This window comes from Neolamprologus brichardi, chromosome 8 (genome assembly GCF_056152115.1).
Source record: "Neolamprologus brichardi isolate AB-2024 chromosome 8, ASM5615211v1, whole genome shotgun sequence".
NCBI lineage: Eukaryota > Metazoa > Chordata > Actinopteri > Cichliformes > Cichlidae > Neolamprologus > Neolamprologus brichardi.
Window position 1 is genome coordinate 16,429,778 of NC_142111.1, and position 26,874 is coordinate 16,456,651.

At 41.9% G+C, this 26,874-nt stretch overlaps 1 protein-coding gene across 2 annotated transcripts in view; it reads right to left on the reverse strand.

Annotated features, from left to right (window-relative positions):
• LOC102780220 (zinc finger MIZ domain-containing protein 1-like) overlaps positions 1–26,874 on the reverse strand; it is a 110,316-nt gene that overhangs the window by 49,579 nt on the left and 33,863 nt on the right. Inside the window, exon 1 of one of the 2 annotated variants that reach the window (XM_087844708.1) lies at positions 12,544–12,632. The exons of the other annotated variant lie outside the window; for it this stretch is intronic. The gene's annotated coding sequence lies outside the window, so the exon portion shown is untranslated. Of the gene's footprint in view, positions 1–12,543; positions 12,633–26,874 lie in introns of those variants that run through there. 2 annotated transcript variants of the gene reach the window in all.

The window sequence follows — 26,874 nt, forward strand, 5'->3', positions numbered from 1 at the left end:
TTGGGCAATATCATAATATATCCATATCACATTTAAACATACAGGTGCAACTGCTGATCATTTAAAATGAATTTGTTATGAACTGAGAGCAAAACATCACATTTGGGAATTATGGCAACAATGAATACAGTTTTGGTTGAAAGTCCAGTCAATTAATCAATTTCCCAGCAGTAGTTCACCTTAGTTTTGTACACGGGCATGTTGCTTGGGGGTATAATTTAGCAACAACTTGTCTCTAGCTGTTGGCAAACAACAAGCTCCACATCATCCATCAGAGAAGTTGAGGTAGCGTGACAGGTGAACATAAACAAAGCTGCCTGCAGTAGCATTTCCAGAAGTGTGCGGGAAACACACAGAGACACGCACATAGCTAAAGACAAACATGCACAAAAAGACAGAGTGGGAAGGTCTGAGAGGCGGCGGCACATTGAGGAGGGAGAAAGAGAGAAGCACTGAATCAGAAAGGCTGAGGAAATGAGTGCTGCAAGAAGTGGAAAAAGCTGAGAAATTCTGTATCCTCCTGTTTCAGCCCCTGAAAACTGCTGAACCATCAGCAATTACAGGCTGGCTGGGTCATGAATCTCCCTCTGCAGTGGTCTGCTCTCTCTCTGCTGGCTGATACTGCAGAGGTGTGTGGCCCAGTCACCTGGCCTGCAACAAACACGGAGACACGAAGCTACGCGGCGCTGCAGCTCCTATTAAGACTGTGCAAATCGCGCCCACACTTTGCATCTCCTTTTTCCATCACAGCGACATTTACGATGTTGGCGGTGCGAGCTCACATGCAAAGCAGATGTTTTTGTTTCAGGCGCACAGGTGAGTGCGATCCACGAGTGGCGGACCAAACATTACAGGCAGCCACGGGACAAAGGCGACAGAGGGCACACGCACACATGTCCGGGCACAAGTAAAAAGTGCTGAACATATAATTAGCTGCTCCAGTAGAAATCCCAGATAGGCAGTCACTTAATTAAAATGACTAATTACGGGCAATAAAAACTTCTTTCCAAACTGCTGTCTATAATTACAAGTCACTCCTTTTCTCTGTGGCAGCGTGCTTCAATATGTGTGCGTGTGAGTTTGCAGCCGAATGTGTTTGTGTGTGCGCACGTGATTGTCGCATCTCAATGAGTCCGTTTCTGCCGCTCATTCAGCGTTAGGATCCTCGGCTAATGAGATTAGTCAATAATGGATTGAAAGCAAGCAGCCTCCCCTCCCTGACACAATGGCCGGAGAAGCCGTCCCTGTCAGTGACACGTCAATATTCACGCGCGCATACACACATACACAAACACACTCGCACTTCCAAACACATCTAAACAACAGGGGCCTCCTTTTTAACATACAAATTGCGTTATAATATCGAGCGGCGCCTTTTTGAGACAGTGACGTGCCTTGCAGACCACAGACAATTCACCAGGATTTGAATTTAAATTGGGAGTATATCTAGTCTTGATCTACAGAAAAATGGATATTCCGGACGTCACGCCGGGCCCTCGAAAGCCCCGGATCTCTTTCATCACATTAATGAAAACTCCGTAGAGAACACCGAAAGAAAACAGTCCTACTAGATCTACGACTGCTGAGTGTCTGAGCCCAGGAAGGACAAACAAGTCTTGAGAGTTGAGAACTCTTCTCTTCTCAGATAAACAAAGACATGAAACAAGCTTTAAGGCCAGCCACAGCACAAACAGAGCTCCTTTCAAACGTGTGAACAACCTGTTCGCAAGGGTAAAATAAACCTTGCACAAACACGACACAGCGAGCTGCCGCCACTGTGCAGAACCCTCATGCATTTACAAGAGAGACTTAAAGAAAAAGGAACTTGAAAGTGCAACTCAATTGCTTTTTTTTAATGTCGACAATAACAAATCTGATGTTGCATCTAGTCAAAGTTCCTTTGAATGGCACCTAGCAGTCGATAACCACAGATAATTTAGATTCAGACAGATCCTTTTTCTTGGTCGGCCCTTAACTTTTATAGTTCCAGTCCAATTTACTCAGTAAAATCACTTACTATCCTGCAGTTATAATCCCATTGACGAGTGGCTGAGTTGACAAAAATGCTAATTCACTCATCTTTTTTTTCCCTTTTTTTTTTTTAAACAATTGGCTCACACAATAAGCTTTACAGGCAGCAGAAAGTGCTCTTTTGGCAAATTTTATTAGATCCCAACTGACACTGACTTTCTGGGGCCAAAGTCAATATAAAAATGCTGTTATCCATATGCCTGCAGGTTTCACTTACATGTATGCATACATATACTGTACATACTGTGTGTTAGAGCTAACCTAGCATCTAAATAAACACACACAAAATCCTCACCACCATCTGCCTAACTGTGATGTATGGAAGTGTGTTTCTGCCACTGGAAAAAACAAGGAACAAAACTAAAAACACGAGAAAACTCAGCAAAACACTCAAGACAGCTACACATGATAAACTGCTTTGATATGTTATTACATTACATTTAATGTTAATTTATAAGTTAATACTTTTTTTTTTTTTTTTTAGAATTTTATAATTTATTTAGTAAATTACATTTACTAAATATATCAATAAATAACTAAATCTATTTATACTGCGCCAAATTATTTGTTCTTAATTTAGTATTAAAAGTTATATATTGCCATTAAAAAAGCCTTAAAAATTACAGAGGATATCTGCATTTCCTGCAAATTTGAAAACTTAGTTAGCTTTTAAGTAAAAATTTAGATATATGCAACTCAGAATTTCAAATTACTGGCCTGAAATTTTGACTTATGGATGGCAATTGCTTTTTTAACTGGTTGAAACAGCTTCCTTAGAGATGCTACTCTGCTACATGTGCTGCGACAGAGCTAATAGGATAAGGCGCTCTAGTGGATAAACGACCTCCAAACAACTCAAAATTTGTTTTATCTCTGTAAATAAAAGATTTTAATCAACATAAACACTCTCTGTCACATCTGTGGGACACTGCACTAGCCTTGGGCTATATGCAGGCTGCCCTGTGATTGGTAGATTGTGTTACAGCTTTGAATAGCCTGTGTGTAAAATGTGTTCTCACCATTTAAGGCTGAAAAATGTTATTTAGATTATTTTATCTACATTTTATTCAGAAATGATGTATATGTATGCTCACGTATAAGGCAGAGTATGAGCCAAAATAAAAAGGCCAATGCATTAAAGCAATTAACATTTCATAAAACACATATGTGTGCAATTTGTAGCGTAATTTGCTAGGATGATACAATTCTATATAAATGTTGCAGACAGTATAATAACTAAACCTACACCCCTGTATGTAATATCCAGACTGTGGTGTGTTAGTGTTCCTGTCATGCAGCCTCCCTGCCTGGGGTTAGCACGGCGCTACAAAAGGTCAACCCCCAAGTAATTTGTTTCGCCGCCGCCCCATCACCGACCAAACACAGGGCATCGTATCAGGTAAACCAATTATTATCTGACATGAATCGGAGAGCAGAGAGGTCCCATACGACCGTTTCCTCTATTATTAGCAAAATGTCTCTTTCTTCCAGCAAAAAGGCGCCTTGTCTCTGATTCCCAGCATGTCTTTGCAGCTACTTATCAGCTGCCAAGTGACTCATTTACCTGCAATGTGCAATTCTGTGTGAGATTTAAAGGTAATTTAACCTACATTCAAGACGAGAAAAGAAATTAAGCGATGCCGTTTCTCTCGCTCTCGTTTTACCTCCCTCTTGCTGTCTCCAAAGCATAAACAGCAGTCAAAACTGAGAGCTTTCTCCTGCTTAGTATTCAGCTCTAATTCTCCTGGGTGGACACCCCACTGTGTAGACAATCTGCATTTTGATTGGTGTACACTGGAAGTTTCCGCAAGGCTCTTTAAAAAGCCGATACATTGGAAAACAACATAGGACAGCCATTTAGAGATGCATTTCTAAGAATATTTAGCAGACTGTTCGGTGGGAATAGCAAATAACTTGGCGAGATTTATCTTGTTTCATTAAACAGAACCAGCACTGACACGAGGATATGATCTGAAACCGATCATTTGTTGCGCCGCGACTGTGTTGGCCAACATGAAAATCCCAGCGATATATAACCCTCTCAGAGAGTCATTTGTACAATCTCTCCATTAGGAGCCACTTTGTTCCTGTAGCCCCTCTGGCCTCAAACCAGGCTTCAGCCTCCGATGGCTGTAGTCATGGCAACTGCCTTCATTGTACACTTGCAAATAATGAAGACAATGTGTTTTCCATTTAGAAGAGCTTTTTTTAGTGCACAAAGATATGGAGAGTCCATCCTGACTGTTTCATTAAGGGGGCTTAATAACGCGATTCCTTCTGCTGGCTAAACTGTGCGACCTGAATCACAGATTAAATTGGCCTGGTGGGACGCGAGTCAATACCGATGTTCACGATTTGATGTTCGACAGCTAAACTTGGAAAAGTTGTTTTTCTTTCTGGCCTCGGTGGACACGAGCGTAGTAAGAAGAAACATCAAAGAACAGAGGAGCGCCACAGGCAAATAAATTTGTATCTTGATCACACAAAGTGAAAAAAGAGAGGCAGGCAAATGAAAAGTAGAAGAATTGCCTCTCGCAGGTATTTGATACCCCGTTGATTTTAGCTGACTTTAAGCAGTTTAGGCTGTTTTGAAACTTTTTACATGATTCTTCGAGTTTCACAAAATCTGGAACTTATTTTCATGTTTTAACCAACAGCTCTGTTAACAATCATATCATAAATTTCCTAGAAACCAATACCTGCTGACATCTATAGTAGCTTTCTTAAATGATCTCTCAACTTTGTCACTTTATTTTGAGAATTCAGAGATTTTCACACAACTGCTAAATAGTGCCACAAGGTGGTGCCTCATTCCAGTTTGTTTAGTTGAGGTGGCAGTGAGAGTTGTAAACAAGCACCATGCTAGATTCTGACTATGCATGACTAGCAACTGTACCGATTAGAGATCTGGCAATGTTTGATTGATATTCAGCACCATAAAAAGATAGAAGAAGAAAAAAAGCAATGTGGAAGTTTCCATATCTGTTTGGGTAAAGATCACAAGCTAAGAAACTAGCGCCAGTGCTCAAGCTAGGCAGCAGACCAGCACATTGCTAGTTAACACTAGAACAGGGTCATTTTGAGCCCTTGGCATTTTAGTGCTCATGTAACACTGTTAAAATAAAAGCCTCTCATTTCATTTTTTATGACTTTTCCCAAAAGGTTTTATTCATAATACGCACACAGTGAATATTGGGGTGTGTGGAATAAAAAGAAAAAAAAAACCCAAAACATTATAACCACTTATACCTAGAACCACAGAGAGAATCATTTAGACGTCCATCAACGTTTGATGTGCCTGCTTGCCTAGCAACACGTATTGTTTACACGCATTTTGTGTGATGGCTGCTATAAAATGAGACCGATCTAGCTCGATGTGATTGATAGATAAATATATATAATCAGTGCAGGGTTGGGCAGGTCGGGGATGGGCTGTTGAGCCATGGCAGAGTGGGGAAGAGTGTATGACAGGACGCGTGGGGAACTGGGCGGGTTGCTGGCAGAGCAACAGGGGAACCATAGCTGAACTGGGCCAGAGTGTGGAGAACTAATTGGAGCAAAAGAAAGAATTAAATCTGGGTTTCAGGCCTAAATTATTCAGACATGTTAGGTATTGTGTTGCTTATTATACTCGTTATTTTATATTCCATTCTAATATATACAGACCTCCTAAAACTTAATATTAAGGTCTGACCTTTTAGAGGCTACCAGGCATCTATTTCATCTGATTTCTACATTTAGGTCTTTTACCCTAATGGGATATTTAGAATTAGAAGGAGGTGGTGGGTGCAGGGTAACACACAACACAGCAAATTTATCACCAGTTCTTGATTGTTGGACTGATGGATACCAGTTGGGCGATGGCTGGTGCAGCTCTCGTAGCTGAACTACTTTTAAAGAAAGTCAGTTTTCTTCAGATATTTTTAATTAAGATACAACATCATATGCAACACCTGTTTTCTCGTATCTCTAAATAAAGTAATTAGGTTTTTTTTTTTTACTTGTTTCATGATGCAGCAGGTTTTTCAGACCTCGCTGCAGAAACGTTGCTGGTTTAAAACCTCTCACAGTTTTTGAAGATACTGTTACCATAGTCATCACAGCAGACACAGTGGCCAAAGCTGTGGAAATACACCCAAGTTGTAATAATTAGGAATAGTCCTTTAACTAAGCACTTCCTGCATTAATGTTACTGCTGAAAACAGTAGCAAAAACTCAACAAGCATAACTAATTTTCAGACAACGCAAAATCCAAATCGGGAATAACGGGCATGCTTGTAAATTAGTGTTAGTTTTGTGAACATGTGCAAACACACACACACACACACACAAGCACACACACACACAAAGAGAGCGTGGAAAGAATGGAAAGAACTTGAGGGGCAGGAATCTCCGTTCCACTGTTTATAGGGAAAACTCCCTGTAAGCTGAGCCAGCTTTCCGGGCCAAAATTAATTCAAGAGTTTTACAAATCACTAGACAGGAAACATGGCGTTGTTCTTCACTTCCACTTCTTCTCCTCTGCAGCCCCTGTAAACATTCTTTTGATTTGCTGTGTTGTTTGCTCGCAGGGAAAACACACAAAGCAGATAGTTACTCTAATTCCTTGATGACAACAGTTTATCTTGCAGAGTGGAGCGCGTTTCATAGAGTGTGCTGTGGTGCTTCGCGTGGTGTTTGTGTTAACACAAAACCCTGTAAAGACTATTGACTGGAAGTGCTGCTGTCAATAGAAATCCTATGATTTCTATTCTTGCTGTTGCGGAGCTTTGTGAACCTACAGTCTGGGGACTCTGTTCTCCTGCTTCCCTGACAACACAGCAAGTAACCTTTATGAAAAAATATTAAAAAAACAAAACAAAACAAGGGCACCACAATACCACTTCAGAGCAGTTTTGTTGCTACAACAAACAAAGCAGTAAGCTCTGGCACTCCTCAGTGCACTGTGATTGATATACAGGAGATAAGACGCTGTTTGACTCCCGAATCCGCCTCCAATCGCGCCGTCCCTATGACGCAATGGCCATACGTTATCTCTGCCACACACAACCCGTGCTGCTGATAGGCGAGGCAGAACCGCTCGTATCGAACACTTCCGGAAGAGTTTCTTGTTGAATAAATGAGCCACTTATAGAAAATCTCTATTAACAGTATTGAGGTGCTTTGCTGATAGTCAGCGCAGAGAACGACAGCAATTCAAACACTGAACAAAGACAAGCGCATTTGGAAAAAATGCTAAAATCAATTAACAAATCCATTAATAATCATCATAACTTCTAAAACATTTTCTTGTTTTGGAACTTGTGCACTATCTTTAAAAATCTTACGGCTCTAGCATTAAACTATTAACCCAAATAGACTGCTTGATAATAACAGCGATCCCTTCTTGCAGCCAAATTTTCACCACGGATGCTGAAAAATGTAGAAAATCCACTTCAGCCCCTAGCTGCTCATTACCTGCTGATTGTAAACCAGCACAAGGAGTTTTCATGGAAAGCTTGCATGATTGGTACACTTCAGCTCAATACACCGCATGTATTTTTAATGAGACAAGCCTTTTTGATAGAGCGAGATTGCTAGCATGACTGATGATGCATTACATCTCAACTGGGTATTTGAGAAATCTTTTACGTGGGAGGCTTTATGTTTTGAAGTGATCGCAAATAATGAATTAGCTTTTAGTCATTTGTGGTCCCAAGGCAAAAAGAAAAGAAGAAAAAAAAGACTCTTCAGAAATCATTTATGCTTGTGATGGACACCGGATTGCTGGACACTTTTAAGTGCAGTCTCTTAGCTCCCTGTGGAGATCTAAGTTAGTCATTTGTCACCTTGTGGTAGTGCTGAACACATCCTTACGAGGCCCTGCCCAACGCAGAGGCTCGGCTAATGCTTCTTACTGGCTCTCGATGCCATTGCTTCGCACACATACACACACCGCTACATGATAAAAGCACAAGCACTGTTCAAGCACTTTAGAGAGATGACACGAGAGGACACAGTGTTGCTAAAGGTTAAAGAAAGCACAACAAATATGAAGACTGCAGGAGAATTTTGATTAATGCTAGACCTCCGCCATACACTCAGAGGTGCACACATATTCCCAAACCACCACCAGAGAGGGACAGAGGCTGCACTGAACCTCTAAGAGACCACCAGGTGTGACCTATTCATTATTTACCAACATAGGCAGGCTAGCAGCATCTGCACGCTGTGCACAACCCCTTGCTTTTTGTAGGGGAAATGTGTCGGGATCAGATGGGAAGAGGGCACCTTTGTGGATACACATCTTTGTTCACACACTGCCTGCCTGTCACCCTGCAATGCTCTTCGCAGCGGACAAAACACATCTATGATTTTTCCCTGCTATAAAGACAGTTCCACTTGTCCAGAACAGTGGCAGCTGAAGAAATCTACGCAGACTAGTACAATTGCTAATTTCCACAAAGGCACGATCGCACAACTAAACATTTAAGTGCCTCTCCATATGGTTACGTTCTGGGAGTTCTGTGGGGCGATAAATACGCATCTTGTCGCATTAGCTTGGGTGGGAGGCAGCTAGCACATCCCCAGTGGAGGGGGAATATGTTGTCTGGTAACATATGTTTCGTTTACTTGCCATTTTCTTCTCATCTGTTGAGGACTTAAAGGCTCTTATTTCATGTATTTCTTGTTTAGATTTAGTTTGACATTGTGAGAGGTGGGGGGTATGTGCTTGTGCATATATGCACACACATGGATGCTAAAGTAGGCACATACAGATTTCCTAAATTAACTGTGAAATAATATTTTTATACGGAGCCTCTGCAAAGACCTTAATAACAACTGCTTAAAGAATAAATAACAGAATGATAGTACCACCTCTATATCCTCTTCCCAGAGTAAGACTTGGTAAAGGTGTTTGAAGGCATCTGGTGACAGCGGCGTATGGACCTGTTCTCTACCTTTAATTTGAATGGCCCTCCAGCTTGCAATGGATATTCAGGATAGAACATCTTGGAATGCCAGCTGCAGTCCAAGATGGTGGTGCTGGAGTCTCTTGGTTCATGTGACCAGAGACTCATACAGCTAAATGATATCAAAGAGCACCACAGCTGCAATGTGGCTGGTGGAAGAAAACATGAGACGGAGAAGGGGAGCAACTTAATTCTAACTAAATAAAATAAAAGGCAGGAGATCGCACGCTAGAAAATCAATTTTGGAATCTGTTGTTCTATTGGAGGGATAAAACACATAGGTAAAATGTATTTGTGTGAAACAATGGATTCTAATTATAATTGCGAGTTGTCACTATGAGCAAAATAAGCACAACGGTGATTTTCCTCATCGTTAATGTAAAGCTTTCCATTCAGGCAGCTTTAAAGAACAGAAACATCATCTTCAAAGTTGAAGGTGAAGGGGAAAGTCGCGCTGTGTCAGGGTGCAACAGAACATAAACATGCAGCAGAGCTGATAAACGCCTACAGATGTGTATATGACATCCCACACAACTTCAGAACACAGAGAGAAGTCAGCAAAGGTCGCTACCTGTGAGGATGGAGCGAATTCCAGCAGATCACTGAGGATATGAAATGTTGACAGATGGGAAATAAGCCTGATGTCAATAACAAATCTGAACGGGGAGGGGGGGATCACCTCATATCAGTGATTACTTACGTACATTGTGGACCACCACACTTGAGATGAAAGCCTTTAACGGCTCAGGTGAGATAAACAGGTGTCATTCCTATGAATGATCCATTTTATCCTGTGTGTATTCGATATTCTTTTATCTTTTGTATAACCACACCAGTAGAGATAAATGGCCCTTCCATGGACAACTTGGCAGAGGTTCACACACATCAAGGGTCATTAAGGTGGCTGACAAAAGCTTTTTTCTTTAATGAATCTGGGTGTAAGCGTTCAGCCTCTTCTTGTTGAGACTATGTGCGTGTGCGTGTGTGTTTAGGTGATGCATTGCAGTGTGTGAAGAAACCTGGTTTCATTTCTTCTTGTAACACCCTAATGACTTTATTGTTTCATTCTTATCCAGCCTCCAGAAGCTATTACCATATAAACACCTGTGTTATCAAAGCACTGCAAACAATTTCCTGGATAATTTAACAAAGATGCGATTGTTGATTCGGTATGAGGTTGTGTGACTTATGAGTCTGTGTGTGTTTGTGTGCATAGTTTGAGATATCTATTTTCTCAGTGAGTGTGTTTGTGTGTGGACGTTTTGAGATATCTATTTTCTATGCGAATGTTTGTCTCTGAGTGCATTTAGTTATATCCATTTCACGGTGTGTGTGCTTATGGGCGTGTGTATGTGTGTGCCTGCCTGTTTGTGTGTGTGTGTGTGTGTGTGTGGGCAGAGCGTAAACCTACTGGAACCTGGCTACAGCTGGCCACTTTTCAGCTCCAATTGTGAGGGAAAATATGTCTGAGTAACCATAAATGGAGGCTGTTTTGGTGAAGAGGGGACAGAGTGAATGCTCGGCATTACCATCATTCTTCGTGCAATCCGTATCAAAACCCTGGGTGAGGCAGACAAAAAAGGAACACTTGCATAACGTAGGAGCCTGATGTTACCCTGCAGATTTGGACCTCTAGTGCCCCCCCCTCCCCTTAGTCCTCCCTTTTTCTGTCTTTGACTCTCCCTCTGTTTCCCTCCCTGCCTCTCAGTCACAGGGGCTGGATTGTTCTGCTGAGGCTTGGCAGAGGCTGCGGATGGGAAAAGTGCAGGGGAGGCAGCTAACACTTCCTGCCTCCCTGAATCAGAGAGTTAACCTTCACCGAGGGCACAATGGCTTCTCGTTAGCGAAACCACCCCACATGCAGGCAGCCTGTCACCAGCCATGTTCCTGTTCGCTGACCACCTTTTGTGTTTCTCTGTCCTCTGTCGGACTTCATGTCCGACAGCAGCTGCACCTCAGATGAGCACAATGGAGGAGTTTTACAGTATAGCAACTAGAATTAAAAGTAAGCATTTAGTCTTTTTGAGGACTTGAGACTGATGCATACTAGTAGACAGCAGCCTTACTTGGATTTGACATTTCGACTTGAACTGAGGTTAAGATTACAAGAGTGAAAACGAAATGAAACAATCTGCTGTGCACATGTGCATATTTGAATGGGTTAGCACTTTTGAATGGTACTATAGTCCAGTCCAAGCCACTTAAGTTGCAGTTCAGACATGCAGTCCATGTCAGTGCAGATGCGGATACATATCACGAGTTACCGTGATAGATGATGGCCAGAAAATTGTTTTTGTACAGCACTACGACTTCACAGTGAGGCTGACCTTTAACCTTTTGGATATCAAATGTCATCAGCTGACAATTTGAACCAATCAGGCATTTCATTTTTGTGGCCCGTTGTTAAATTCTAAGTGAACGTTTGTGCTGCAATCGGATTTTCTCCGGGTGCGTCCGGAGATATTGCTTTCACAAGACTCAGACAGCGCTGAGGTCCCAGTGACCTTGACCTCTGGCCAGAAAAAAATATGAGCAGCTCATCCTTGGGTCCAAGTACAGGTTAGTAACAAATCTGAAGTAATTTTCTCGATGCATTTAGGACATATGAGGTTAATATTGGGTGGGTGGATATAGAGACAACACAGGAAAACAATGTCACCGGCTCACTGGAGCAGAGGCACTGAAGAATAACAAGGTATGGAGTTTAAAAACACAGACCTCTCTGGCCCACTCCCGATCCTTGAAGCAAGAGACTCAAGGCTACTGGAAAAATACATCTTAGTCTCCAACTAAATTTTCGGCACAGAAGTTGCTTTGTGGGCAAAAAAGTCTAGACAGACTCTAACAAGAGAGTGTCATTTGATTTGCCATTTGACATATCAAGGAATCTCATGATGCCTGCAGTTTCAAGCACTCAGGTTTATCGTCCCTACAGAAAATCACTGTGTTACAGACCTTCTTTGTATAAATAACGGAAATAAAAACCTTATCTTCAGAGTAATAGACAACCTTAGACAACTTAGGACAAGCAAACACTATACTGTACATCCCCCAGGATGGATTATGAGACACACACACAATCTCACAGAACTACCATAGCACAAACAAGAATGATATCGCCCACCCACCACAGTAAAAAGGTCGATTCATGCTGGTGTATGTGATTGAGATAAGGGGTACAAAACAATGTGGGCTGAAGAGATGACGGGAAACAAAGCTGAATTTGTCCAGATGAGTCACAAAAGTCAACAGAAAAGAGTGAATGCAGTGGAGGTAAATGGTTTCTCCCTTGTTTTCCTCTCATTTTCACTGGCAAAAAAAAGGAGCACGGGGAAGGCTAGCCTAAGAGAAAATAAAGCATTGATTTTGCACACCGCCCTCTCTAAGGCAGAGGACTCCAATCAATAGGCTCAAGTAATACTCTGCACAAGTTTAATGCTTGAGCTGTACAGAGGCAGACAACTGCTTTGTCTGGAAATTATTCCTTTTTTTAAATTGCAGTGGCATTGCTGTTTGAAAGCGAAAAAAAAGTAACTAGATCTGTTTAAAGAAAGCATACCCAGGACGCCGATGACCAGAAGTCTGAGACTGGTGAAGCAGTTGGTGCACGCAGATCACCGTGTGGTCAAGGGTTCATCTAAATCAATTGGGGAAGTTACATGTGTTAGCCACTTTGTACGGTCATCTGGAAGAGAAAGGGAGGAGGAGGAGATGGGGGAGGGGTTTAAGGCATCAGGAGAGAGGGTCATGTTGCAAATCAGCAGCTGACCAGAGAGATGACCTCCAGCTAAAGCTGTGACCTTTGACACTGAGTTCTAGAAAAGCTGGAGAAACAGATACTGTCACTCTCCATGAATGGAGATTGAGTCAAGATAGGCATATGCTTCTTTGAAGTAGCCACTGAAAGCTACAAACTGAAGGGTCTGCAGGTGATCCAATGCCTTCCACTAACATAAACGACCATATGGGCATATGGGGAATCTGATGAACTAAAAAAAAACCCCAAAAAACAGTTCCTCCACTTTCATTTCCTGACTCCTTGCTTTTCCTTTTAAGGTGCCTCCCAAGTTCCTTCACCACCTGTAAAACGTTAAAAAGCCTTGACCCAAAGATTTGAACACTTATTAAGCGTTTTAACGTGGAGAATTCTCTGATATCCATTCTCTCAGATGTTTCTCTCTGTGCTGACCAAATGGTATATCAAGTTTAGGAAATTAGCCAGTTCCTGTCGGGGAAAAGAAAGAAAGAACGCCGAACAAGGCCAGTATCAATGCAACACAGCTTTTACGCCGATGCTTCTCGGGCTTCTCTTACATCCCTCGGACAAAATCGGAGAGAATCAAAGCTCATCTACTCTTTTATGTTGGCTTCAGAAACCATTTTGGTATGTTTTGTTGAAATTGAGACAGAAAATGAAAATATACAGCTGCATGCATGAATCTGAGCTTTCGCGGTGCAGTCAATTGCATGCTAGTCAAAGGGCAGACCTCTCAGCACCTTAAAAACACCTGGATATTCCTCTGGGCTAGTTCTTTGCAAATAATATGGCCATTAGGTCATTTAATATCCTCTGGATAAATTGCTTTGGACCCTCGAGACACAACTGCTGTCCACACATCAGAAACCAATCAAAGGTCTGTCCTAGTTATGGCAAAGACTCTGTCAGGCTTGAAGCCGCAACATGTCTCCAGGGAAATAGAGAGAGGCAAGATAATCAAAGACAATCCACCACTTCCTGTTCTTTATCAGCCCAAAGAATCTAAATGGGCTGTGATTAGGGCCTCGCTTTAACCAAATTTATCATAAGCAAGATTAAACTTTGAATGGCAGTGAAAGTTGACCCACTGAGTGGTCGGGTGAATGACAGCAGTATCGTTGCTAGAGCCACCACCAGCACCAGCCTGGGTTTGGCATGTCACACAACTGTGACCCCAGTCGCAGTCACAACCCACACACACAGTGTGGCTGTAGCACTGGTTGAAACACTAACCCTGCTGTTTCCATTGCACTCTTCAAACAGACAACTGGCCCCTGCAGCATGTGGTGAAAAGCGCTTTCTCGTGCATGAATAAACAAGTGCACACAAAGACAAAAATACAAGCTAAAGTGAGAAAATCTAAGTCGTTTACATGAATTTTTATTATTTTTTTTAAAAAACAACAACTTATCAATGAGAATTTGCCTAGTTAGCACCCAGTTCTTTGCTCGAATCTGCACAGTGTCTACTTGAGCTCTGTTGACCTGCAGGCGTCGAGGCAGACCTTTGCATGCTGCAACTGAAATTAGGTTAGGAGAAGTCATTTGTCTTTGGTGGAGGGAGCACGAGGAAAAAAAAGAGAGGCTAAAGAGGCCAGATTGAGCAGGAAGGCTGCAAAGGGGAAGGAGTTCATGCAGACTAACATCTGTGATATTTCTTCACTTCATACTCCTTCTCCCATCCCCCCCCCTCTTTGCGTGTGCCAAATGTTAAGGTGGGGCTTACAAAAGCAGCAAAGTGTGAGTGTAGTATTTTTGGTGAGTGTTGTGAATAGAGCTGATGGCCACATGTAATCGTAAATTCTTAGAGTTTGAAAAAATAAATCAATAAATCAAACGTTATTATATTCCTACTATTAAAGTCAAAGAAACTATATAAATTTTGTTATTTGCAATCCCTAGTTACATGCAACTTATTTATCTCCATCGTGGTTTCTTGCTGCTTTGCGAACGAGAATGATGTTACAGCTCATTGCTACACTATTTTGCAAATTCAGCAGAAGGTTAGGCGAGCTTATTGATTATATGCATTTACCTTTTCACGACCAGCGAGCTCTGAAAGGCCTCCGCTCGATTTCCAACAGAAAACACTAAACATGCAAATATACTTGATATTTCCAGGTGATTGCGTTGTAGTTTAGCTGATTCTGTGGTATTAAGCTACTTGCAAGGAGGTAAGACATCTGGATATTTCAGAAACTGTGAATTTGGGTTGATTTTGTGACCTTGAATAATATTGTAGATGTTGGTGCACTAACTCATCTGTAAGAAATAATAAAAAAAAAACACTTTCTAAAGATGAATCAGATGATTAACCAAACACGCTGTATATTTCTTTATTGGTTTCATGTCTGTTACGCTTCATTGTTTAGACCTACAAATCTGAAGCAGAACATAAACATATAAAACTCAGATTTAAAAGAATTTATGTAGAAGTACAGAATAAAAATACAAATATGAATTTCCATTATTTTTTCTTCTTCACCTCTCTGCTTTGACCTCTGTAAATGTATTTATAATTGTAGTGTCTTTACCTTACAATATAAAACACCTTGAGGCGACTGTTGCTGTAATTTGGCGGCGTATAAATAAAACTGAATTGAATTGAAACCAGTTCTACTGTTATTATTATTGTTATATGACTTTTAGTAAAGTCTCTGAAAAAATTATGATGTAATGATATTTTAAAGCGTCACCACAGATTGTACAGTCATTCCCACTCCTGCTCTCTTAAGTACAAGCTAATTATGAAAATTGCCCTAGAACACAACTGTTGCTAGTAAGTAAGAGGTGCACGAATATCTGTGATATTTGTCAATGTTTTGTCAACATGCCATTGCTGAGTTGTTTATAAATGGAGTCTAACAGGCTAACTAGCACAGAGTGCTAACAGCTCATCCCTCTGTCCACGGTGGGGGGAAAACCTCACTTTACTCCACTACATTGGTTCATTATCTCAGCCTCCTCTCTGGGAAAAGCACAACCGCAAAATGCCTCAGCTTGCTTGAACAGATACTTGCAGCGTGTTGTGGGCTTGCCCCACTTTGTCTTAGATACATTACATACTCGCACACAGGTATACACAAAACCTCTGTGCCCTATCGCTTGTTAATAGGGCTTTTCTTTAGGTGGATGTAACAAGGAGCCATGCAATGCCTGGGATTTTTAATAAACACAAATAGTTGCTGTAGGCGACTATAATGGGGCAGTTTGTCTTACTTTTTTTTTAAACAAATATATATTATGTTTAAGTTTAATAGTAGATTTAAAATGCATATGATTTTCAACTCATTATACAATGTGCACATGCTAATATGCAAGCCCCAGTAAATGTTATTAAGCCATGTTAAGACGCTTATTCACATCTGTTACGCGCTTATAGGACTACACGAGTGTAGCTAATAGCAACATGTTCATGGTTAGATTATTCATGAGCAATTATAACAGTGACTGTTAAAAGCAATGATAAAAGTCTTGATTTTTTTTAAAAAAAAAAGAATTGCTTGTAAAAAGTTGCTGAAAATGACCGAAGCAGTTTAACATCTTCATAACATTTGGCAAATTTGTAAGTTTAAGGAGCTTTATTCTTAGACCGTAACAATTAACTGATGATCACGCTCGTCTTAGATTAATTCTTTAGTTAATTGATTAATTAAGTAGTCATTTCAGCATTGCTAATTTGGGGCTTAAGACAATGAGTGAGCATCGCACCCTTACCCGCACTGAGTGGGGGGAGGACACTATTCAGGAAGAAAATGCTTGGCCGCTGCTGCCACCTTGTTCTCGTGACTGGAAACATTATTTGTCTGCTGGCTCAGATGTTGCCTCCCGTCTCTAGGATGAGACCCACCCCCCCTCCTTTTTCCCTCCCTGTGAGCTCTTGTACCCCTCCCCCCTTCACAGTTTAGGACCCACCCTACAGGGGGGTTGAATTTAATAAAGGCTCCCTCAGCCACATGCTAAAAAGGTATGCAAATGTGCAGGTCCTTCTGTTTTCTGTTGTGTGTGTGTGTGTCCCACCACCACCCCCCCCAAAAAAACCAACTGACTGCTCTTCTCTCCGAGCCAAAGCCAAACACAGAGGGAGGGAGAAAGACAGCGTGCGAGAGAGAGAGCAAGAGAGACAGAGAGAGAGTTTGGGTGTTTGTTTTTCAGAGGGATGGATGATTTTGTTAGGACTGCTCCTGGGTATTTGATCTGAAAAGCTATTATGATCATTGCGATTAGAATTAATTACATTACGAGCTACAGGAATTGTGAAAGAGGTACTTGATGTGCCTCCTTGTAGAGAGAGGAATCATAAACGCGCACACATCTAATAATTCCTCGAGAGCGGCGAGATGAAATTAATAGCGCAACAAAATTGGCAACCTCAAGGCCATTGCTAATAAATAAAATAATAAAAATTAAACACCCTTGCATATGTGTGCTGTAAAAAAGAAAAACAAACAAAAAAATAATAATACAATATTGACTTCTCCAGTCTTCTGAAGCAGCTCCTCCTCCCACATATCAGTGATCCCTATCTAATACAAAGGCCCCAGCCTTTGCGTGGCTACCATGATGACCCGTGTTCATGAGGAGGTGAGAGCTGATCATTTTGTTCCGATGTAGTGAGCCGTGACAGGCAGCAGTGCGGGAAGGAGGTTAGGGGGTGGGGGTGCAGAGGGGAAAAGGGAGGAGAGGAAGGCCATAGAGGGACCGACCAGAAGCAGCACAGAGTAAGGCCAGACTGAGGGGACCAGCCTTTCCTGCTGCTTCCTTCCCGTGCTCTTGGCCAGCTGAGCAATCAGGTCACCTCTCTTTCCCGTGTCGCTTCTGGTCAATTGTTCTCCTCTTTCTCCTCTTTCTCTCTCCCTCCTCTCCTCCAAGTGCTACAGCCTGCAGCTGTTGCAGCTGATGTCATTTTTTGATAGGATTTTGTCTGTGCCTGCTTGTTGGGTGCTGCCTCTCTGCCTAAACAAATGCAAACACGGTGAGGGCTCATTTAAACAGGCACATTCTGCGAGCGTGAGGATCTTTCATGTGGGACACATGGAGGGGAGGTGGAGGAGGAGCGATCGCAACGCTGCTCTCATGCAAACTCGGGATAACATGCAAATATAGATTTGTTCTTTCGAGTTCTTCCTGGTATTATCATGAAAAGATGCTCGCTTAACTATGCAACAACACAGTAAAACATTTTGTCATGCGGCCTTTCCATTCATACAAGCAACGGTTTTTTTTATTCTCGATCCATAAGCACCAATGCACTACTCACTTCCTACAACCACTATTAAGCTCAGTTAACTTCAGTTGAAGTTAAATTTGCAAAACAATATCAAGGCTTAATCCTGGGGGTGCTTGAGGAAAATCCATGGCAGAAACGAATACAGCACTTGCTTTAAGCTATGAGGGGAGACATATAGAGGGAGTTGTGATGATGCTAGCTGACAGTTAATTCCCAGCTTTGATGTACTCCAACACGGTCATGTTAAAAAACTCCCCTGTGTAAGTGTGCCGGAGACTTAGCGTCAAAGACAGATCAGATCGTGTTCTGTCTTGTTCAAAGACCAAGAATATTTACATTATTGGCTCAAACGGCATTCGAAGCGACTACATCATCGTCGTCATCAAGGACAGAACGGGGCATGCCAGTAGATTTGGTACGTTCTCATCCCTAAAAAGAAAGATAAACGCAATCTTTCTTCTCTTTTGCTTTAAAAATGAGCAGTCTCACAACACTGAACAGACTCTAGAAACAACAATCTGGTGAAACTGAGAAAGAGATAAATAAAATCTGTGTGCATGTGTAACAACGTGATGCATACTATTTCCTGACCTTGAAATAACTGCCACTTATGAAAAGCTGTTTTGGTATGAGAGACACCGATTATAGCCCATTTCTAGGACAGCACATAATCAGTGTCCAAGTTCCAAATCAATGACCTACTTCCAAGCACACACACACACACACACACACACACGCATATCCACTGAACATATGCTGTCAGGCAAACTCTTTTTTAACAGCTTAATGTGGAGAAAGACAGAAATCAAATCGAGCCGACACTTTGTTTTGATCTGAAATTTTAACCGCAAGTAGACTTTTAGACACCCAAATAAGGGCAGCGTGATTTCATAACAAGCAGGCAGAGCAGCCGAGGCCCTCCGCCGAGCTGCTTGTGTTATTTTGACACTGGCTGGCAGCGAGGGGGGCCTGTGGGGTCACGAGCGCCAGTGCTTTACTAGTGAGAGTAGTTCAGAGCTGACCTGGATAAACTGAAGAAACAGTCGACGCTGGCTTCCACAGCCTCCCGCGCTGTGAGGAAATGTGAGTGGCGGCTTGCTTGGTGAGGTCAGGCTACACAGAGCGCAGCCCCTGCATGCCAGTTCTTAATGCAGGGTGGGCTATTTACAGAACCCCCCCCCCCTTCTCCTGATCCCCTCGACTCGCCTCTACAACCCCCTCAAGCAGATTCACCACCACCACACAGCTCCATGTACCATGCATTCATGCAGACACATGGCGAAGACTTTTCAGAGGATCAAGCTCTAGTCTTCCAAAACCAGGAAATACTTCTGAGTGTATCTTTTAAATGAGACCTCATTTGACCTGTGGGTACAAACAGTCAACATGAGACAGAGGAGACTGAGAGGGTAAATGAGCTGTCCATACATACACATGCAGCTGTCATGTACCGCAGCCCCAGACAGACTGCAGGCGGATGACAAAGACAGACAGGTCGCCATGATTTAACAACTAGAGGACGCTAGGTTACACGTGCCTTGGGATTGTGTTATAAAGCTTCCCTTTTTCGATGGGTTAGTTCTCGCAAATGACAAAAATATATTTCTTCATTTAGAGAATAGGTGCACATTAACCATCTCTAAACTCCACCCATACATTAAAATAACTTGCCTTCACTGTTCCCCCCGTCCATACTGCCTGTGGAGAGAACCCAGCCTGATTTCAACATTCTAATTTAGACAAACCATGAGGGTTATTTCCAGAGTTACAGTCACACTGAGATGGTTTTGTTTGTATTTTTTAGGCTTTAATATATGCATTCTGGAGAATTTTACTTATGCATAAAGCTGTAAGCTGTTTTCCCTTGGCTATTTACTTCTACTAAGTCTTCAAGTTCATTGCGGTGGACTGGAGCAAAAATATCATGTTGCATCAAGAAAACAATTTATATTGCAGGCAATAGCTGAAGAATATATAGAGAAAAAAAGACACCATAAAGAAAACTAGACTTTATAAAGATTTTAAAAGAGACTAGCTGGATTTGTATAACTTTTAGACTGTTTGGCTGTATTCTGCAGGCACACGTTGCTGCCATTCAATTTTTTATTGTACTCTTATCATATTATTCCTATATCTACTTATAGAGACAGGCCTGTAGATTATCCACATAAATCTTTTAATGCCTTGTGCATGCATTTTAAATCCAACTCCCCGTGATGAACTCAAAAACTGGGCAAGTAAAATCAAGAGCATCTGCATAGCTACTAGTAGCAAGTGCAAAAATATAGGCAAGAAAAACCTGAACCCTTGACCCCCTGTGTGAGGGGATCAGGTGGCTCCGTTATGCTCCGGGGGCTTTTTGCTGGCGATGGTTTGGGTCCACTTGTTCCTTTAGAGAAAAGGGTCACTGCAAATCAATACAAAGTTGTTCTGAGCGATCACCTTTATCCTGCAATGAAACATTTCTATCCTGAGTGATTTCTTCAGCGTAACAATGGCGGCATTGAGGGGGGGGTCGCTGAATGGTTCGGTGATTATGGAAATTATGTGAATCATATTCTTAGGCCTGGGTAGTCATGGGAGATTTTAGTGCTCTCCACACCATATTCAAAATGCCCATTTAGGGAATACCTTTAGGAAGAATGGCATTTCTTCCCTCTAGTACAGTTCCGGAGATGTGGAAACTAAATGCCAAGGTGCATGAAACTCTTCTGGCGAGCAGCTTCTCACTAAGACATGCTATATGGGGCTTTCCTTTAATTTGTCACCCATCACGGAAGATGTTTTTTCAGTCATTTTTCATGAAGGCGTGACACACATTAGATGAATTAGGCGAGCTGAGTAAAACTGCACGTATGTGATTTGTACTTTGGCCCACCAAGAAGAGGCCTCGGGGCTGTTAAGATATTTTGACGCAATCCTCCACGGCTGTGTGTGGCGTTCGAGTCTGCCGTTTCTCCTGGGAGCATTGATCCCGCATAATGACTTTTGTGGAAAAAGCTCTTTCCACAATGGACAGCCTTGTCTTGTGCCATACTCGTTATCAGGTTTAGACAACACAGGGATGGAATATGAACATGCCGGCGAGTGAAATAATCCTTTCCTCTTTTTCTTCTGAAAGGTAGATCAGGTTTTGTCGCTGAATCACTGCAGAAAGCTATTATGCTGAAATGATATAAAAACAAATCAATTTTTCCTGTTCATGCATGGTTTCACAAAACTATTCCTCAAGCCCGGAGGAACAGGCACAAAATTAGTTTGGCTGAGCGTGGCCGTTAATACGGCGAGTGGGGGGAACCATTTGGGAAAAGGGATGGTGAAATACGTTTTTTTTTTCCTTTTATCAATGAGAAGGCAAACAGAGTTAACTATTCATCCAGGCTTTATCACTGGAGACTAAATGAATGACTTCCTTTCTCTGTTCTTTGCTGGTCTCCAGAAAGGTTAAATGGGTATATCCTGCTGACCCTCTTCCCCACTTAAACCATAAACTTGACCTTCTTCGGGTTCTTGCTCACAGCCGAGCCGACTGGTCGACTCCTGGAGGAAAAGTTCAAGCTGAAAGTAAAAGACCGAGGATGTTTTTTTCCCAGCATGTCAAGCACAAATAAAAATAAAACAGGTAAAGCTTTAAAAAGTGATTTCATAATAACAATAAACAGCAAACTGGCACACGAGTGGAAAATTCAAGACAAGAGCATTAAAACCCACTGTCCTGCCCAGTGCATTGTAGTCAGACAAAGACCTCAAAGCTGTGTTTCTGGTGAAAAAGCAGAACAAATGGGGATTACAATATTTGAGGAAATAGAGTCTTTCAGTTGACCTACATCCCCCAAAGAGACTCCAAATTATAATCCGAGCATACATGTTCAGCTATTGAATTTTTAGATTCTGTATCAACACCATGAAATTGTGTTAGATGGCAACTAAATGGGCAAAAAAGGGAGATTAGTAGCTTGAGATACTGACAGCACTCACATGAATCTAAAGGTTGAAAGGAAGGCCGAGGGCTCATGATTTCAATTGATTCTATTCTCTTCTAACTCGACAGCTTTAGATAAGAAAATCAACACGTGCAGTTACATTTGACTGCGACGCTAAAAACAAACAAACAGAAGAACCCACGACTAAAAAAAGTGCAGGCTGTATTAAATCATTCTTTACCATTTAGCAGCAGCCTCTGCAGCTTTGATTAGAGTATTCACCGAACCCTGCACTTTAACACTCTAAATCAATTAGATGAACTAGTGTGCACGCACACACACAAGCACATTTCAGCTGTTTAAATCCAATAATGATTTAATGCATGGGCATCCTCTAGCAACGACCAGTCCAATAATCATACACGCACACAAACAACATCCATTAACGGCTTCGGCGATGATAGCGCAATCACTAACAAAAAACCCCCCCAGAACTTTTCAGTTATTTAAATGCGTAAAAAATATCGATTAAAGTGGCCACGCTGAAACTTTCAGGCGCACGGTTTTAAGGCTTTTATTTCTTTGTTGATTAATGTCAGAGCATTAAAAAGGAGAAGTGCAGAATAAAGTTGAACTTCCTTCTGTTTTTCTCGACTATTTTAAGGTTAGAGTAACCACAAGTTGGAAACAGATTCGCAGTTATTCCACCTACGACAACCACATCTCCAATATGTATGAGACTTACAGAGTCGCACAGAGACTTGATTTATTGATTTGTTAATATGCAAATTAACTCTAATTTGTTCCTCCTTGTTTTCTCATCGCCGCGCTTTGTGGGAGCTGACTTTACTTTGCTTCTGCCCTTTGCCTTCTATACAAATACGCGCGATCATTATACTGTATTATTGTTGACTGTTTAAATAGCGTGTCTCTGTGTGTGACAGAGAAAGAGAGAGAGAGAGAGAACGCTTGTGTGTGTGTGTGTTTACGAAGCCTCAGGAAATACCAGGACAGACATGCTGACTCTCCAGCACTTCGGGCCCATGTGACTGGAAACACACAGGCCAGATTGTTTGCATGTTTGCTTGAGGGCCGTGATAAGAACATTGGGTTAGAGAGAAATATCAAAGCAGAACTCGACATCTGAATCTGGCCTCGCACCAAAAGAAGCGGTCCGGTTTGGCTGCTTATCTCCCGTTAAACTTTTGTTTTTGAGCGATCAGCCACCCTGATAATTTGCGCGATGACTCTTGCGTTCGTGTCCCCGTAGCGATCCAGTGCAGTCAGCCTCCATTGGCTCCCTGTTCTCATTACATTAGCATAATGCAAATGCATTTAGAGTCGGTAACCTTGCTGTTGCTCAGCACTATTTACAGCGTGTACACACAAGCGCTGTGAGAGCTGCACTGCTTGACAGTTTCTCTTTGGCTACATGCCTCTGATACATTAATACATTAGTGCCTCTGTTTATATAAAGAGAGGTAAGACGAGCGGGAAACGTAGCACCCTTTAACGTAACAAATAGCCATGTGACTTTTTTTGCAGTTAAAATTGAGTTGTGCATGATTAAGATGTTACTGGAGCTAAAAAACAGTTTCCTCTTTTTTCTAGCTGACATCAAAACATTTTTTAAGTAATTTAAGTCCTGCCCTGTCTTGTTGGAGGTCACTGGAAACCCAGCCGTGGATCGTTATGAAACTCAGGGTTTTTGAGTATTTTGAACAAAGTATCTAGCCTCTTACCTTATCTCTTAATTAACTGCATGTCATCATTAGAAGCAAATAAATTAGATTAACATTGAAAGAGGATGTGGAAGATTCATTACATCCTTCGGCCTGTCAAAGTTGGTTGCTGGCACTCAGGGAGCTTTCTGGCTGGTCTTTTGTGCACTTCCCGCTTTGATACTCTCACATCAGCAGTAACATCTCACATGGATGCCATTATAATGTCATTAAATGCTGTGTCCAGCAAAAGGTGCAAGCAGCCAGTCTGAATAATTAATTCCTCCTGTTCGAGCTGCGGGGACTCTGATCAGAGCTCAACCTGGTAACACACTCTGTTATGATTGGCTAAAGCAAGGTCAGTGTCTTAAGAGACCTTGCTCTTAATATCCAGCAGCAATTAGTGGCTGCTGTGCGGGTGTTGCACATGTTATTATGTGATAGGGGAAGGAGAGTGACCGCAGGTAGAGATTTAATGTTATGTTTCTGCACGCTGTCACCAGGCAAAATGAAGCACAAATCAAGTGGCTAGCGCATAAAAACACTGTTTCTAAAAGGAAGCAGGATTACAAAAACTCTGGAAAGCTCTGGAAATAAGCAGATCCTAGGATGCGGAGTGCAACAAATAGAGACAGCTTAAAATGTGAGCATGGCAGTTCTTGGTAGAATACCTACCATGCCCATCAGCATTTTACACCCTGGAAATGAGGGTGTCCTCTCTCACAGAAATGACGTCTTAACTACCGCTGGTTGGTGCGCTTTGGTGTTATTTTGGCTTATCATGCACCATTCACTATTTCTGTCCAGGTGTGTGAAGAGATCTCTAAAGGCAGTTAGGTGATACATGAATGCAGGAGCGGAGGGATTTTACTATGACACAGAGGGAGACTTCTACATCAGCTGGAAAAGGTGTTCTACAGAAAAATGTGGAAAAATCTCTACAAATGTTTGGTTTCCTGTCCTGTATTCAAATTCCAGCAAATCAAAGGGGGATTTTTCTTTCGTTCTGAATAGCAACACCTATCTTTTAGGGGAAGACTACAGTGAGTCAAGTAAGCCTCGGATTTGAATAAAACACTTTAGGGTTGTGTTAAAATCACAGCTGCACAAGCAAAAAAAATTAACCATAACCTTAGAGTCAGTGGCAGGGTTTGTTGGGAAACCAGACGGGTTGAAGACGTTCAAAGGGTGATGCGGGTGGGATGCTAATGTGGGAACATGTCAGGTGAAAAGAAGCTGCTAATGAGCCGATGACCGCTTCGCAACCCATGAAAGACAAGGGTGTGACTAGGTATCGACTGAGGATCGGAATTGCAGAGAAACTATCATTCCCACCGTGCAGAAAAAAAACAAATACAGTCACAGAGAAGACTGCTATCTCCATCCGAACACAACAGCAACAAAGGAGTCAAACAGAAACTTCCAGTAAAATGACCATGAGACGGACTTCGTGCAACTGAGCGTCGACTCTCTATGAGTCAAGCCATTGTGAGGCGTACAGCGCACAAATCTAGTTCCCAGTGAATCAGAGCAGTCAGCTGCCATCCACCACCTCAAGGCACAAGGCAGTCTAGCACAGGACTGCAGACATGTGACCAGATGTCTCACACAACCGCTGTTACTGTACTGCAACACTAACAGTGAGCTCTTAGATAGTGTACTACCATCTAAACATGTTTGAACAGGTTTTCTCAGTTTATGCAGTTCGGATACATACTGTGAAGATATAGCAGGTGTTTGTAAATCTATAGATAACTGTGACTTTTGATTTACAGTCTGCTGTCAAGAGGGCGCAGTGACATCAATACTGTGGCGGGAGTTTGTCTGAGGCCTTGCTGAGGACACCAAAATATCTCTCCACTTCTTCTGCCCCCCTTCCACTGACAGTGATACACGGCATTACAGCTGTCTAAATATTACTTCTCCTTTTTTTCCTCTTCATCTTGCTCCTCTCTTGCCTTTTCTGTCCCTGTGTGAGCTCGCAGACTTTGAGCAGGATGAGTTTAGGAGGGACAAATGTTCAACTGGCGCAACTGTAGATGTCCACATTTGGGGCACCGTTGTCTGTCCGGCGTTTAGCTATAAGCAGCCACACACCTGTGGTGTTACTAATCTTGCAGCTAACCATAATTTAATTACTCCAAAAAGAATGTTTTCTACAAGGCAGTACCAACGTGTCACTATATCAGCTTTTAATGCAGTTTATATAAGAAGCCACACTAACGCTAATCTCATAAAAGGACAAACAGAGCCATTGAAAGTCCTCTGCTCTTTACTTCATTAGTGGCTCTGCTTGCTCTCCTTATGCAAAGAGTCCCCAGGTGCATGAATGTTTCATGGCCACCCTTGCTGCCTGCTTCCCTCTGCTCAGATTCAGTCTTTCCTCCCTCCTCCCTGAGGAAGCTCAAACTCCACTGTCAATTGCACTCACTTACACTCTGCTATCGTCATCAGCAGCCAGGGGGAGAGGCGGCACATAAGACAGCTGTTTTGCCTTGATGACTCAATCGTCCCCTTTAGTGGGATTAGCATCAGTATCATCATCTTTATCATAGCCTTTGATCCCAAAATTACCAAACAAGTCTGAAATTGATGACAATCAGCCTGTCAGACGTAAATTCACAAGTTGTCAAAAAGATCGGACTTCGCTGTATAACACTCAGTCGTGCCAGATGCTACATTATACATTTGAAGTATGAAACGTACCCAGTATGAAGCTACTTTAAGGCATTTCACACTTTAATGTGACAAAGTTGTGTTTGTCGTAAATCTATAAATATTAAGATATCAGCTCTAGATCATTACTATTTATGGCCCATCCAACATAAGACTAGTGCCAGCAGAGAACCAGTTGCTAAGTAGTAAACAAGAAAAGTGTGTCTAACCACACCTCTGAAGCATTTCATTGGATCACATAAATAACAATTAACTTTTTAGAGGTATTAGTAGGTGTATTTTCAACTTCTAAAGAGGCACGCTAGGCGTTCTGCATTCTTTTCAGTTGTTATGCTAAGAGGACACTATTCCTTTAAATCGCTCATTTTTCTGGCCACTTTTTGCACTTTTATGGATTTTGTTCACGTTTAAAGGTTAAAAACTTTTCCTTTTCTATGTACAAACGCAGGTGTTAAGGAGCAACATCATTATTCATTCAGAGCTGTTTGTGGCCACCTGATAAGTGCAAGATTAAAAATCCATGTTAGCTCTGTTTTTGGTCTTCACCATCTTCTGTTGGTTTATTTGACTATCCAGACATTTGA